The sequence below is a fragment of the Ictalurus furcatus genome, chromosome 21 (genome assembly GCF_023375685.1).
Source record: "Ictalurus furcatus strain D&B chromosome 21, Billie_1.0, whole genome shotgun sequence".
NCBI classification, from domain to species: Eukaryota; Metazoa; Chordata; class Actinopteri; order Siluriformes; family Ictaluridae; genus Ictalurus; species Ictalurus furcatus.
In genome coordinates, this window is record NC_071275.1 from 13,333,969 (window position 1) to 13,348,091 (window position 14,123).

General features: G+C 43.9%; 1 pseudogene; it reads right to left on the reverse strand.

Annotated features, from left to right (window-relative positions):
• Positions 1–947: 947 nt before the first annotated feature.
• Positions 948–13,283, reverse strand: LOC128624698 (uncharacterized; annotated as a pseudogene).
• Between the last annotated feature and the right edge of the window lie 840 nt (positions 13,284–14,123).

A 14,123-nucleotide genomic window follows, 5' to 3' on the forward strand; every position in this document is an offset into this window, starting at 1 on the left:
TTTTTTGCACAATTTAATTCAAAAAGTGGAGCTTTCATATATTGTAGATTCATTACAGATAAAGTGTCAAAACACGAGAATAAGGCTTGGATAATGGCAGAGAACAAGTCGACTGAACGTTTACTTCGCAAAGTCTTGATGTTTCCAAAGTCTCTTATATGCTGTGTGTGAGTGTGTGTGAGACTGGTTGCAGGTGTGTGTGGTTAGAACTCTGGGGAAGGCGAGTGCATGAGTGTGTGGGAAGTGTAGTCCTCAACGGCCATGTTTGTAGTTCGCGATGGCTCCTGGGAAACTAAGTCTTGGTTTGGCTGTGATATGACAATAATACACAAATGTCGACCTTCTGAAAAGTATGTTAATTTATGCACTCAATACTTGGTAAGGGCTCCTTTTGCACAAATTACTGCATCAATGCAGTGTGGCAGGGAGGCCAGGTTGCTTTGATCGTGGCCTGCAGATCGTCTGTATTGTTGGGTATGGTGTCTCTCATAGATTCTCTATGGGGTTCAGGTCAAGCGAGATGGCTGGCCAATCAAGCACAGTAATACCATGGTCAGCAAACCAGACACTGCGTTAGCACAACGCTATTGGAAGCACCTCCACGCCCAACCGGCATCTGAAGCTTGTGTAACATCATGCCTAGTTATAGGCCTGTCGTGATCAGGTGACATGGCAATTAAGTGCATTACGCGATATATATATACGGCACCTGTGAACCGAGCCATCAGCCTCTATTATCTGAAGCGAAAGTGAAATTCACAGGCTTGCCTTGGTATGACAAAGCTATGCAACGTCTCGTTCCCTTCTCAGGGAACAGGGTTACATGTGTAACCCAGACATTCCCTTTCAAAGGGAATTCCACATTGCATTAGCACAACGCTATGGGAATGAGAATACCCACTCTGTCATACTGAGGGTTCAGGCTGTTCAAAAAGACCCAAGTAATATCGAATGAATGTGTGTGGCGTAGACCACCTGGCAACAGCACACACATACTGTAAGGATAGCCCTTTGGACAAAGCGTTCGAGGAGGCGACCCCCCTAGTGGACTGAGCCCTTATGCCCAAAGGCGTAGCAAGACCGTGCACCTCATAAGTAATAGAGATTGCTTCCGCTATCCAATTAGAGATGCACTGCTTCGACACAACATCACCTCTACTGTCGCCGCCAAAGCAGACCAGCAGCTACTCTGACTTACACCACTGGCTGGAGCGGTGGATGTAAGTATAGAGAGCCTTTATTGGACACAGCAGGTGCATTCTTTATTGTTCTGGTGTGAGGAACAGAAGAGGGCAGAAAGCCTACAACACAACAGGTTGGCCAGCAGACGTAGGCACTTTAGGAATATAATCTGGCCTAGGATAGAGGAAGGCCTTGGCTAACCCAGGGATAAAGTCAAGGCAGGAAGGGGCAAAAGAGAGAGCTTGTAGATCTCCTACTCGCTTGAAAGATGTCAGGGCCAGTAGAAAGAGCTACCTTTAGAGTCATAAGCTTCTCAGAGGCTGACTTTAAGGGCTCAAATGGGGCCCCCGACAGACCTTCCAGGACCATAGAAAGCTCCAGGAAGGTATGTGAGGCCTGCAGATGGGCCTCAGCCACCTGACACCATGCATAAACCTCAAACTTGGAGGATGTTGCCCCACAGAGACTCCATTAATAGGGGCATGGCTGGCCGAAATGGCGACCACATAGACCCTGGTTGTAGAAGGAGCCAACCCTGCTGAGAAACGTCCTTGTAAGAACTCGAGGTCTGTAGCTATTGCTGCAGTTCACTGGGTCTAGCTGATGTTCCTTACACCACAAGACAAAAAGTCTCCACTTCAGCGCATACAATTTCCTCATGGATGGTGCTCTAGCATTCTACATGGTCTCTACAACCTCCGTTATGAGACCAGAATCTATGAGCTGGTGCCCCTCAGGGGCCAAACCCACAGTTTCCATAGTTCTGGCCGAGGGTGATAAATCAGCCCTCCAGCTTGATACAGTAGATCCCTGCGGATGGGAATCTCCCAAGGAGTGCTGTCTAGCAGGGATATTATCTCTGAGAACCATATTCGAGCTGGCCAATAAGGTGCTACTAGCAGCAGACGTAGATGGTCTTGGCAAACTCTCGCTAGAGCTTGTGGGAGCAGAGTGATTGGGGGAAAAGCATATACAGTGGCAAGAAAAAAGTATGTGAACCTTTTGGAATTTCATGGTTTTCTGAATAAATTTGTCATAAAATGTGATCTGATCTTCATCTAAGTCAATGGTATTAACAAATATAATGTGCGTAAAATAATAACACAAAAAAAATTCTAATCCCTCATGTCTTTATTGAACACACGCATTCAACATTCGAAATGGCAGTGGAAAAAGTAAGTGAACCCTTAGATTTAATAACTGGTTGACCCCCTCCCCCCCCCCTTGGCGCAATAACCTCAACCAGGCGCTTCCTGTAGCTGCGGATCAGACCTGCACATCATTCAGGAGGAATTTTAGCCCATTCTTCCTGGCAGAACTACTTTATCTCTGTCATATTCTTTGGATGTCTCATGTGTATGGCTCTCTTAAAGTCATTCCATAGCATCTCTATTGGGTTGAGGTCTGGGCTCTGACTTGGCCACTCCAAAAGGCGGATTTTGTTTTTCTGAAGCCATTCTGTTGTGGACTTGCTCCGGTGGTTTGGGTCGTTGTCCTGTTGCATCACCCAACTTATACACAGTTTCAGCTGATGTACAGACATTCTCACATTATCCTGAAGAATTGTCTGATATACTTGGGAATTCATCTTCCCCTCAATGATTGCAAGCTGGCCAGGCCCTGATGCAGCAAAGCAGGCCCAAATCATGATGTTTCCTCCACCATACTTTACGGTTGGGATGATGTTTTCATGATATGCCATGCCCTTTCTACACCAGATGTAGTGCTGTTTGGTTTTTCCAAATAGTTCAATCTTAGTTTCATCAGTCCACAAAACATTTTGCCCATACCGCTGTGGAGTGTCAGTGTGTTCTTTTGCAAACTTTAGGCGTGCGACAATGTTCTTTTTAGTAAGCAGTGGCTTCCTTCGTGGTGTCCTGCTGTAGATACCCTGCTTGTTCAATGCTTTACGTATTGTAGACTCATGAACAGAGATGTTAGCCAGTTCCAATGATGCCTTCAAATCTTTGACTGTCATTCGGGGTTGTTTCTTTACCATATTGATGAATCTTTGTTGTGCTCTTGGTGTCATTTTGACTGGGCGTCCACTTGTTGGTAGAGTAGCAAAAGTCCCAAAGTGTCTCCATTTGTAGAATGTTTGCCTAACTGTAGACTGGTGAATTTCTAAAGTCTTTGAAATCACTTTGTAACCCTTGCCAGCTTTATGTAAATCAACAATTCTTGATCCTCTGAAAGCTCTTTTTGGTGAGGCATGAAATTCCAAAAGGTTCACATACTTTTTCTTGCCACTGTAGATGTGACCTCACATGTGTGAACCATGGCATCCAGCCCTAATGGTGCAGGAGGAGTGAGGTGGAACCATAGCGGGCACTGTGTTGTCTCCTTGGAGGCAACCACATCCACTTCCGCTTGGCTGAACCTCCGCCATATGGACTCCACCACTTGTGTATCGAGCCTCCAACCCCCGAGCCTCAGCCCCTGCCTTGACAGGATGTTTGCTCCCACATTCCAGCTGCCCGGAATGTACATTGCACTCACTGTATAAAATAGCTGCTCACTCCCCACGATGGCCAAGTAATCAGATGTCATGGGATTATAAACACAGCTAGTGTATGGTTTCCCCAGAAGCGTGATATTTCATCATGCACTTCTGCAAAAAAAGGGGAGTTTTTTGCTTTGTGAGGGAGATTTATTTTCACTTGGGAGGAAGTGCTCATCCAGCCTGCTACGAGCCACTTCCTCTTCCCTGGGCCAGTCTATATTTAGTTTTTCAACTGCCCTGGTAATCACCTCAAGGAGCTCTTTATATGCTTGAGAGCTACTCTCTGTTTTTGGTGCAATGGCACCCCATACTGGCTCCTCGGCGTCAGAGAGGGTGTTTTGTTTTTCCATAGCAGCAGGAGGAGTCGTGGTGTGAGCTCCCAAATCAGGAGGAGAGCCGGACCCGGAAGACAGATCAAGAGAGTCTCCGGCTCCTCTTCCAGATCCATACCAGAACCCCAGGACCTGAGCCAGCTGGCTGCCTTGGCAGCAGCCGGCCCAGATCTGCTAGGCACTGAAATCCATCTCCCTTTGGCCAAGACTAGAGCGAGTCCCGAGTGGAGCTGCTTAATTGTAAAGCGTTCACAATGCTCACAGTCAGACCCCTTGAGGGCTGCTGTGGCATGCTCCATCCCTAAACACTTCACACAGAAAGTGCCCCCCCGTGGTGAAATGGAAGCAAGGCATAACACACTACCTGAATTCTCTCTCACTCTTTCTTTTTTTTTCTTCTCTTCTTTTAAAGGGACAGAAAAGTAAAGAGATTTTTCGTACTTTTTTTTTAAAAGATAGAGAGGAAATGAAGCATCTTTTTGCGAGTGTTACACAAACTACCGACATGCAGTCTCGCTGAAGAGCTTAATTGCCACGTCACCTGATCAAGGGAACAGCAACCAACATGTGATGTTCAAGGGCCTAATGCTATTGTGTTTTTGGTTTTGTGGCATTGTTTTGGTTTTGATGCTGTGTTTTTGGTTTTATTGTTACAATTTTGATTTGTTAATGTGTTACCTGCCACCAATATGATACACACATTATAGATGACAAATGCTATAGTCAGAAGCAGATATTACATTTCTTACAACCCGCTAATCTTTGGGATGGGAAGTTTTTTTTCTGTGTGTTGTGCCATATATTTATGTGTAGGTCTAAACTCCCTCCCAGAGTTTCCAGCCTGCCCTAGCCTGCCTTGCTCCAGCCTCCCAGGATGACATCACTGATTGATGACCATATGATGAGTGTGTTTGGGTTGTGGTTTGTGCCCTTGTGGCTATAAAATTTGTGTTCTGGCTGCTGTTCTGGTTTTGACACTTGCCTGATTCTGAGTTTGGTTGTCCCTGTATCTGTTTATGTGTATTCTCTTCACTGCTGTATATGTTTCACTTGGTTTACCGGCTATAGGGGTGTGGCTGCCATTTCTTTTGGGAGAGGGGTCATTTTGTCTGTTTTTGGCTTAGGTAGTTAGGGAAGTTATTTTCATAGTTTAGGGAAGTTATTTTCATTTTAGGTAAGCTAGCTACCTAACAGAGAATTCTTTTGTTTATTATTTTGGCCTTGGCCCACCCTGAAGTTTTGCCTGGTGTTGGTTCTCTGTAATTATGTGTATACATTTGTGTTTTGCAATATACCACAACCTTTTTGAACAACCCTATTTGTGTTTGATATTCCTGGCTCCCTCATTTTAAAGGTCAATTTCATTTGAATCATAAACTGGTTACTCTGTGCGGCCTAACCTAGACTGGACTGTAACAGATTATAAATGTACAACAAACCAAAAACATACCTGTTTAACTTGGCTTAACTTAACCCATACTTTTCATAGATATATAGTCAATTAATTGTAATTTATACTTGTTTTTTTTTTCTTTTTTTAAACTGTGCTTTATGATGAATACTTATTTTGACCTTTTGAAATTTTAAACTCAAAATTAAATGTGCTACTTAAATTTGTTAATGTCTAGACCATTACTACTGAATATGTAGGATTGTTTAATTGATAAAAGGCACTTATGATGTCAGTGCTGTCATCTTTCAGTGTTTGCTCTTTTTGTGCTTACCTCCTGCGCAGCTGTTAGTTGGGGCTGTTGCATCATGTTTGCTGTGTGTCGTTTCAGTTTAAAAAATACTGTTACTGAAGAATGCTCTACAATGGGAAGCTTTATTTCTCACACTCCTCCGCATTCCTTAATCTGTCCAATTTTTTCCTCCACCCATTCCACTATGCAACACTGACAGACTGAGAAATGCAAAAACAAACAGGACTTATTTATGTTGTAAGAAATAAATATTTTTTTTAGTCTGTGTAATATTTAGAGCCAACCTTTTTCTTTCTACTTGTTTTGTGCAAGTCAGTGTCTTAATTAGGAGGATCAGACCTGTCCAAACCCCACCCATAACATCCTGAAAAATGACTATCAAATGACTTAAACATTACTTTTGTATAAACTAGACTGGATGCTCTAGCATCCTCAGAGTTTAAAGATGCATTGTGGTACTTTAGTGTGGAAGTAGTGTCCATTAGTTGTTTACTGGGTTTACTCCATTATTTACTATATTATTAGTAATACTAGAATGAACTATCCAGGGAAACCACTAATCAGGAAAGGTTTTTTTTTAGTGGCCATTGTCTAGGAATTGCTTTACCAGTCAGAAAACAGCTGTTATTTACAGATTTGTGTCTGAAGTCACAAGATTAAACCTGTGTACACACCCATCTTCTGGCCATTTATTTTTAATTGACTGCAATTTCCCATCAAACACAACCTAAGGTTCTTGTTCAGGCACAAATTTTGCTTCAATAATCAAGTTACATCTTGACATTTATGTTTATGAAGTTATGTAAGCTCATGTTTAGCACTGACCTTTCATGTCTTTCTTGGCCTCCTGCACAGATTGCTACATGCTTTTGTTATGCTGTTGACTAGCAATGCTAATGCCATTTTACAATGCTGCCCATGTTGAGAGTCACACTCTTGGCTCAGCTTGCCTGACTGAAGACAATAGATCACAGTGGGGTTTTTAAACCATGAATATGATTGAAAGAAGTCTGGAATAAGTAGATATTAGGCTTTTCAGAACAAAAAAGAATCAGTTGCTTTATAAAGATGCTGGGATGTGTATGTATTATGTTTCTAAATGCAGCTTTCCCAGTGAGTTCTGTATTTTGATGCATATATGTGTCATTGAATTCACTCTCTCATGTGCTGTGGTTCCCAGCATAACATTCACTGCTTTCACATTGTGTACTTTTGTTTTAGTTTTAGTCCTGTATATATATAAGTTTATTATTGGCATGGTGGCTTAGTGGTTAGCACATTTGCCTCGCACCTCCAGGGTTGGGGATTTGAATCCCACCTCTGCCCTGTGAGCGTGGAGTTTGCATGTTCTCCCCATGCTTTGAGGGTTTCCTCGCCCAGTCAAAAGACATGCATTTTAGGCTAATTGGCATCACTAAATTGTCTGTAGTGTGTGTGTGTGATTGTGTCCTGCGATGGGTTGGCACCCCGTCAAGGGTGTCCCCCTCCTTGTGCACCGAGTCCCTTGGGATAGGCTCCAGGCTTCCCGTGACCCTGTGTAGGATAAGCGGTACAAAAGATTGATGGATTTATTAATGTTTATCCTCATTTAATGTTACTGGCCTGTTTTCTGATCATTTTTGTATTTCCCTAAATAATGCGCTTTATGCATTTGCATTTTGCCTATCTCTCCTACGCATTACAACATGCCACTTTGTGCATGTTGTTATGAGCTGCTTCTGACTCATTGTTGTATCTTGTGCTGCCAGTGTTATATCATCTAACAACAAGCCCAGATGCCCTTCTGCAGAATTCTTAGCATCCCTCTCTGCTTTTGTGAAGACACAGGACCGGAAAGAGATGGGGCAAGGACTATCTGGCCCCCATGCTGCTAGACCTCTTTTTCCATTCACTTTGCTCATCATCTGCTGAATGCTCATCTCTGGCCAAGAAGGACTAGGGTGCTTTTTTCTGGTACTATAAACAAACGGCACGTGTGCTGAGGGAACGTGTACACTAGTGCACAAGTGTGCGCTGTGGCATAACCCCACCATGAGTTTAAACACAGCTTTCTGGTGTGTCAGCCTTGATGGATGCATGGATTCAGGGCTGCTTGCCTGCACGATAGAAGCACACACTTTATTTTGCCTCATACTGTTAAACTGCCTAAACACCCCCACACACCTCACTTATATCAAGCTAAAAGTGGCACACTGAATCAATATCAAACTCACATGACAGCCTTCTGCCAAGGAATGGATGGAGGAATAATGATAATTACTGTAATTTTTTTATTTGAAAATTTTCTTCATGAATGACAAAATCATTGGTAACACCTATAGTATTATGTTTTAATAGGTATGTTGCAATTACAAGAAGAAGCAGAAGCATTTATTTGTCACATATCTGTTACAGCACAGAGAAATTCTTTTTGTTGTACAACCCCAATTCCAAAAATGTTGGGATCCTATGTAAAATGTAATTAAAAAGAGAATGCAATGATTTGCAAATCTCATAAACGCACGTTATTCACAATAGTACTTTGTGAATGTTTAAACTGAGTAAATGTACCATTTATGAAAAAAATAAGGTAATTTTGAATTTGATGGTTGCAACACATCTCAAAAAAGTTGGGACAGGGGCAACAAAAGGCTGGAAAAGTAAGTGTAAAAAAAAAACAGCTGGAGGTTAATTGGCAACAGGTCAGTAACATGATTGTGTATAAAAAAGAGTGTCTTAAAGAGGCAGAGTCTTTCAGAAGTAAAGATGGGCAGATATTCACCAATCTGCAATATTCACCAATCACCAACTTCAGAATAATGTTCCTCAATGTAAAATTGCGAAGACTAAAGTTTCTGAGAATCTGGAGAAATCTCTGTACGCAAGGGACAAGGATGAAAATCAATATTGTATGCCCATGATCTTCGGGCCCTCAGGTGGCACTGCATTAAAAACAGGGATGATTCTTTAATGAAAATACTGCATGGTCTCAGAAACACCTCCAGAACTCATTGTCTGTGAACACAGTGTGCCGTGCAATCCACAAATGCTGGTTAAAGCTATATCATGCAAAGAAGAAGCCATATGTGAACATGATCCAGAAACGCTGCCGTCTTCTCTGGGCCAAAGCTCATTTAAAATGGACTGAGGTAAAGTGAAAAACTGTTCTGTGGTCTGACAAATCTAAATTTGAAATTCTTTTTGGAAACCATGAACGCAGTGTCCTCTAAACTAAAAAGGACTAAAGAGGAGAGGGACCATCCGGCTTTTTATCAGTGCTCAGTTCAAAAGCCTCCATCTCTGATGGTATGGGGGTGCATTAAAGCCAGCTTGCACATCTGGAAAGACACCATCAATGCTGAAAGGTATATACAGGTTTTAGCACAACATATGCTTCCATCCAGATGCCATCCCATCTTTACTTCTGAGAGACTCTGCTTCTGTAAGATACTCTTTTTATACCATATCGTGTTGACCTGTTGCCAAGTAACCTAATTAGTTGCAAAATGTGAATCCAGCTGTTTCTTTTTAGTAACACTTTTCTGGCCTTTTGTAGCCCCCATCCCAACTTTTTTTAAGACGTGTTGTGACCATCAAATTCAAAATTACCTTATTTTGTACATTAAAATGGTACATTTCCTCAGTTTAAACATCTGATATGTTTTCTATGTTCTACTGCTGAAGACTTTGCCATCTTTTATGATGAGAAGATTGCTAAAATCTGCCAGACTTTCACTTCTACCCAAACTCCTACACTACCTACTGAGGATTGCCCTATTCCCATCCTGAAGAAACCCACTCTGGATCCCTCTGACATCAGCAACTACAGAACGATATCACTTCTCTCTTTTCTTTCTAAAATCCTTGAATGCACTGTCAACAATCAACTGTCTCTCTGCCTCTCATAGAACAACCTCCAAGATCCTAACCAGTCTGTCTTAAAAGCCGCACATTCCACAGAGGCTGCCCTTTTGGCTGTCACTGAGAAGCTACATGCTGCTAGATCAGCCAAACTGTCATCAGTCCTCATCCTCCTCGACATTTTAACAGAATTTGACACAGTCAACCACAATACCCTCTTGTCCACCCTCATGAGTCTCAGAATTCGTGGTGCAGCATGGCAGTGGTTTGCTTCCTACCTGGAAGATCGCACATACCAGGTGACATGGAGCGGCTCCATATCTGCTCCCCGCAGATTCTCCACTGGTGTCCCACAGGGCTCAGTACTTGGTCCTCTTCTGTTCTTCCTCTATATGCAATCTCTTGGTGAGGTCATATCCTCACATGGGTTCTCATACCACTGCTATGCGGATGACACTCAACACATCCTCTCCTTCCTTCCCTCAGATCCTCTTGTTTCTGCTCAGATTTCAGCATGTCTGGCAGGCATCTCATCATGGATGACAGCTAAGCAGATGAAATTTAATCCCAGCAAAACTGAACTGCTGTTCATCCCAGCTGATTCATCACCATGTCAGGATCTTGTGGTCTCCCTGGACAACTCTCTGATCCAACCTTCGGTTACTGCATGCAACCTTGGGGTAACCTTGGGGTAATGTCCTTTTCCTCTCACATTACTAATCTGACATGCTCATGTTGATTTCTCCTTTACAGCATCAGAAGGATTTGTCCATTTCTATCCATACAGGCCACTCAGTTGCTAGTTCAGTCTCTTGTCATTTCGAGGATGGACTACTGCAACTCATTCCTGGCAAGTCTTCCTCTGAGCACGATTCGACCTCTGGGATGGATCCAGAATGCAGCTTCTCGACTTGTTTTCAACCTTCCTGGTTCTCCCACACCACCACATTGCTACACTCCCTCCACTGGCTTCCTGTAGCTGCCCGCATCAGATTTAAAACTCTGATTCTTGTCTACAAAGCCAAAAATGGACCAATGCCCACTTACCTCAAATCACATATCACACCCGCACTGCACCATGCTCCCTCCAAACCTCTAGCACCACTAGACTGGTGCCACCATCTCTCAGGGTGCAAGGAAGGCATGCATCAAGAATTCTCTGTTCTGGCACCTAGGTGGTGGAATTAACTTCCCTTAGATGTCTGAACAGCTTAGTCACTGGTGGTCTTCAAACGATATCTAAAGACCTAGCTCTTCTTAAAGTACTTAAATTAGCATTTTTCATAAAAAAAAATTGTCGTCTGTGTGTTTTTCTTACTATATTGCCTCCCAACAGAGTTTTATGACAGATGCTATTCTTAGTTCATGACCTAGTGAACCAGTATCAGGATGTATTTATTGATATAGACTTCAAAGCACTTCTGTAAGCCGCTCTGGATTAGGACATCTGCCAAATGCCATAAATGTAAATGTAAGTGTAAAATGCACTATGGCAGCTCTAAAACCAATTTTCCAAATAGAAAAAAGGTTAGATGTAATTGTATTCTGGCAGGTATAAATATGTTGCTATGTAGAAAGACAAAAAAAGGACCCTGAACCAATTAGTTGGGGTTTTTTTGAGCATATGAATATAGCCTAATTAATGTGACATAGCATACTTGAATATCACACAGTGATAATGGTAATGGTCTGCACTTATATAGCACTTTTTTAAACCTTAGTAGTTCTACAAAGTGCTTTACACTGTGTCTCATTCACCCATTCTCTCTCTCTCTCTCTCTCTCTCACACACACACACACACCAATGGTAGCTGAGATACCATGTAAGGTGCTAACTTGCCATTGGGAGCAACATAGGGTTTAGTGTCTTGCCCAAGGCATGTGGATTCATGTGGGCCGGGAATTGAACCGCTGACCGTACGATTAGTGGACAACCCTCTACCATCTGAGCCACAGCCACCAATAAGCTCTGGTTCTTTCACTGGTTAACACTCCACCCCCAAGCACCAAAAACTGGAGGGTAGCATGAGCCAGTGCACTCTTAGTGCCGGTCCCAAGTGTGGTTGCATCAGGAAGGGCATCGAGTGTAAAAAATATTGAAATATTGAGTGGTGAGATCCACCTATAGGAATGGCATCTGTGCCTCTGTAGAAGCATCCAATTACACCAAGTCTAAGTTTAGACAGACTGTTACAGACAGGAGCACATGTCCAATGCCAGATAAGGTCATGCCCCTTACCTGGGTGCATAAATAACCTGCACACGCTTCTCTTCCTCAGTGAGCAAATTCGCTTCTCGTGTGGCAAGTGGGGAAAGCTTGGTGGATCACTCGATGTTTCAGAGAACTGGGGTTATGGACAGTAACCTAATGTTCTCTTTCATCATCTCATGTGCGAGATCCACCTATGGGAGAAATGGACAACTCCCTAGTTGCCCAACACACTCACAGTGAGGCCCTGTAAGCCAGGAAATGAAGAACTGGTCACTCCTCCTGAAAAGGCTAGTCCTATCCATGTAGGTCTGAAGGGCATGCACAGTACACAGAGCATTCAAACTCTGATTATCTGCAGAGGAGAAGGGAGGAGGATGAAAAGCAGAAAGCTCAATCACCTCACAGGTGAATGCTGGGAAGCATTTAGGCATGAATTCTGGGTTGGACAGAGTTGGGGTGGGTTGGGCCTAAGAAAAACCTCATCTCCACTAAGAGAGAATGTAGTGCACGAGGAATGAACATAAAGAGTACATGTAAATCACTGACACATTTGGCTGGAGCCAGGGCCAGGAGTAAAGCTGTCCTCAAGGACAGAATCTAAGGGGAAATGTCCCCCAGGGGCTCAAAAAGGCTGTTGGGACAGAGCTTCCAGCACCATGGAGAGGTTCCACTGCAGAACAGCTCTTCTAGTAATTGGAAGTGAGCGATGAGCGCCCTTCATGAACCAGCGAATGAGGGGGTGTTGACCCACTTCATGACCCACCGTCGAACCCAACATGGCATGCAGCAAGAACCGCTAGGTAGACCTTAAAAGTGGAAAAGGATTTAACACCATCCATAAGGTCTTGCAAAAAATATAAAATGTCCAAAACCGAAAACTGATAGGATATCAGGTGTCGCCCATTGCGCCACTCCTCGAACACATACCACTTAGAGTCATAAAGAGAACATGTGGAGGAGGCCCTAGCACTCTGAATGGGGGTGACCACACGTGGAGGGAGCCGCATTGAGTTCAGGTTTGCCCTCTCACAGGCCAAGCCCAGAGGGCCACCCTGTCTGGACGAGGGAGATAGATTTCTCTGTTCAACTGAGACAGGAGGTCTGTGCATAATGTTAGGGGCCATGGCTGGGCATACAGGAGGGGAATTATCTCCACCATCCATAGTGCCTTGGGCCACCTGGGTACCACCAGGATTAGGGTCAGGCTCTGAATTCTCACCCTGATGTTGGGGGCTATTAAGCAAAGGGGAGGGAATGTGTAGAGCAGCATGTTGGGCCACAGATGGGCCAGTGCATCCACGCCGAGGGGTGCGTCCCTGTCCCTTACCGAGAAGATCAGAGGACAAAGGGTGTTTTCGTATAAGGCGAAAAGCTCCACGGCAGCCTGGGCGAATCTCTCCCACAATAAATCCACTACTTGTGGGTGGACACACTAGTCTCCATAGAGTGGGTTCCCCCTCAACAGGAGGTCTGCACTCCTGTTCAAGGTGCCTGGGACATGTTTCATACATAACGACAGAAAGTGCTGCCTGCTCCATACTAAAAGTCTGTGAGCTAGAGCATGAAGCCTGGGGGAGTGCACCCCACCTTGGCGATTGGTGTGTGCTATTGCCGCAGCATACCAGCACATGATGCCCCTAGAGGTGGGCAGGTAATGTTTCAGAGACTTCCATACTGTAATGAGCTCCAAATAGTTTATGGGGGCTGAGAGTTCTTTTGCCCATGTCATTCACTGTTCTGCCCTCCTGGGTGGTTCCCCACCCCATTGAGGATGCATCTGTCATCACCACTAAAACTCCTCATTCCTCCAATGGCGCAGGGTTGCTGAGCATGAGCGCGTCAGCGTGACAGAGCGGCCAAGGTCACATAAAGGTGAGGTGGAGTGATAAAACCCATTTCATGAATGCCCTCATTCTCAGAAGGCCCAGAGGCAAAATAGGTGATGCCATAAGGCCCTGTAGTTTGAGACATATACGATATTGTACCCTCACCCCCTTCTTGAACTGTGAGAGGCAATTCATTAGGGAGAGAATGTGCTCTCGCGATAGACATGCACATGGTTATTGAATTCAGCTCCAAACCCAGGAATATAACATTCTGAGCTGGAGTGAAATTGCTTTTGCTCACATTCACTCTGAAACCAAGCAATGTGATGTGTGTGAGCACATGCTGAGTGTCTTGCACCACTTTCTCTCTGGAATCAGCTATGATAAGAAAATCGTCTCTATAAATTAGGATCCTGAGACCCGTCATTCTCAGTGGGGCTAAACCTGCCTCCACACACAGACAAAACACTCTCGGAACGAAAGGAAGAACTGTGAATTCGTAATGTGTGCCTTGGTAGGCAAAAC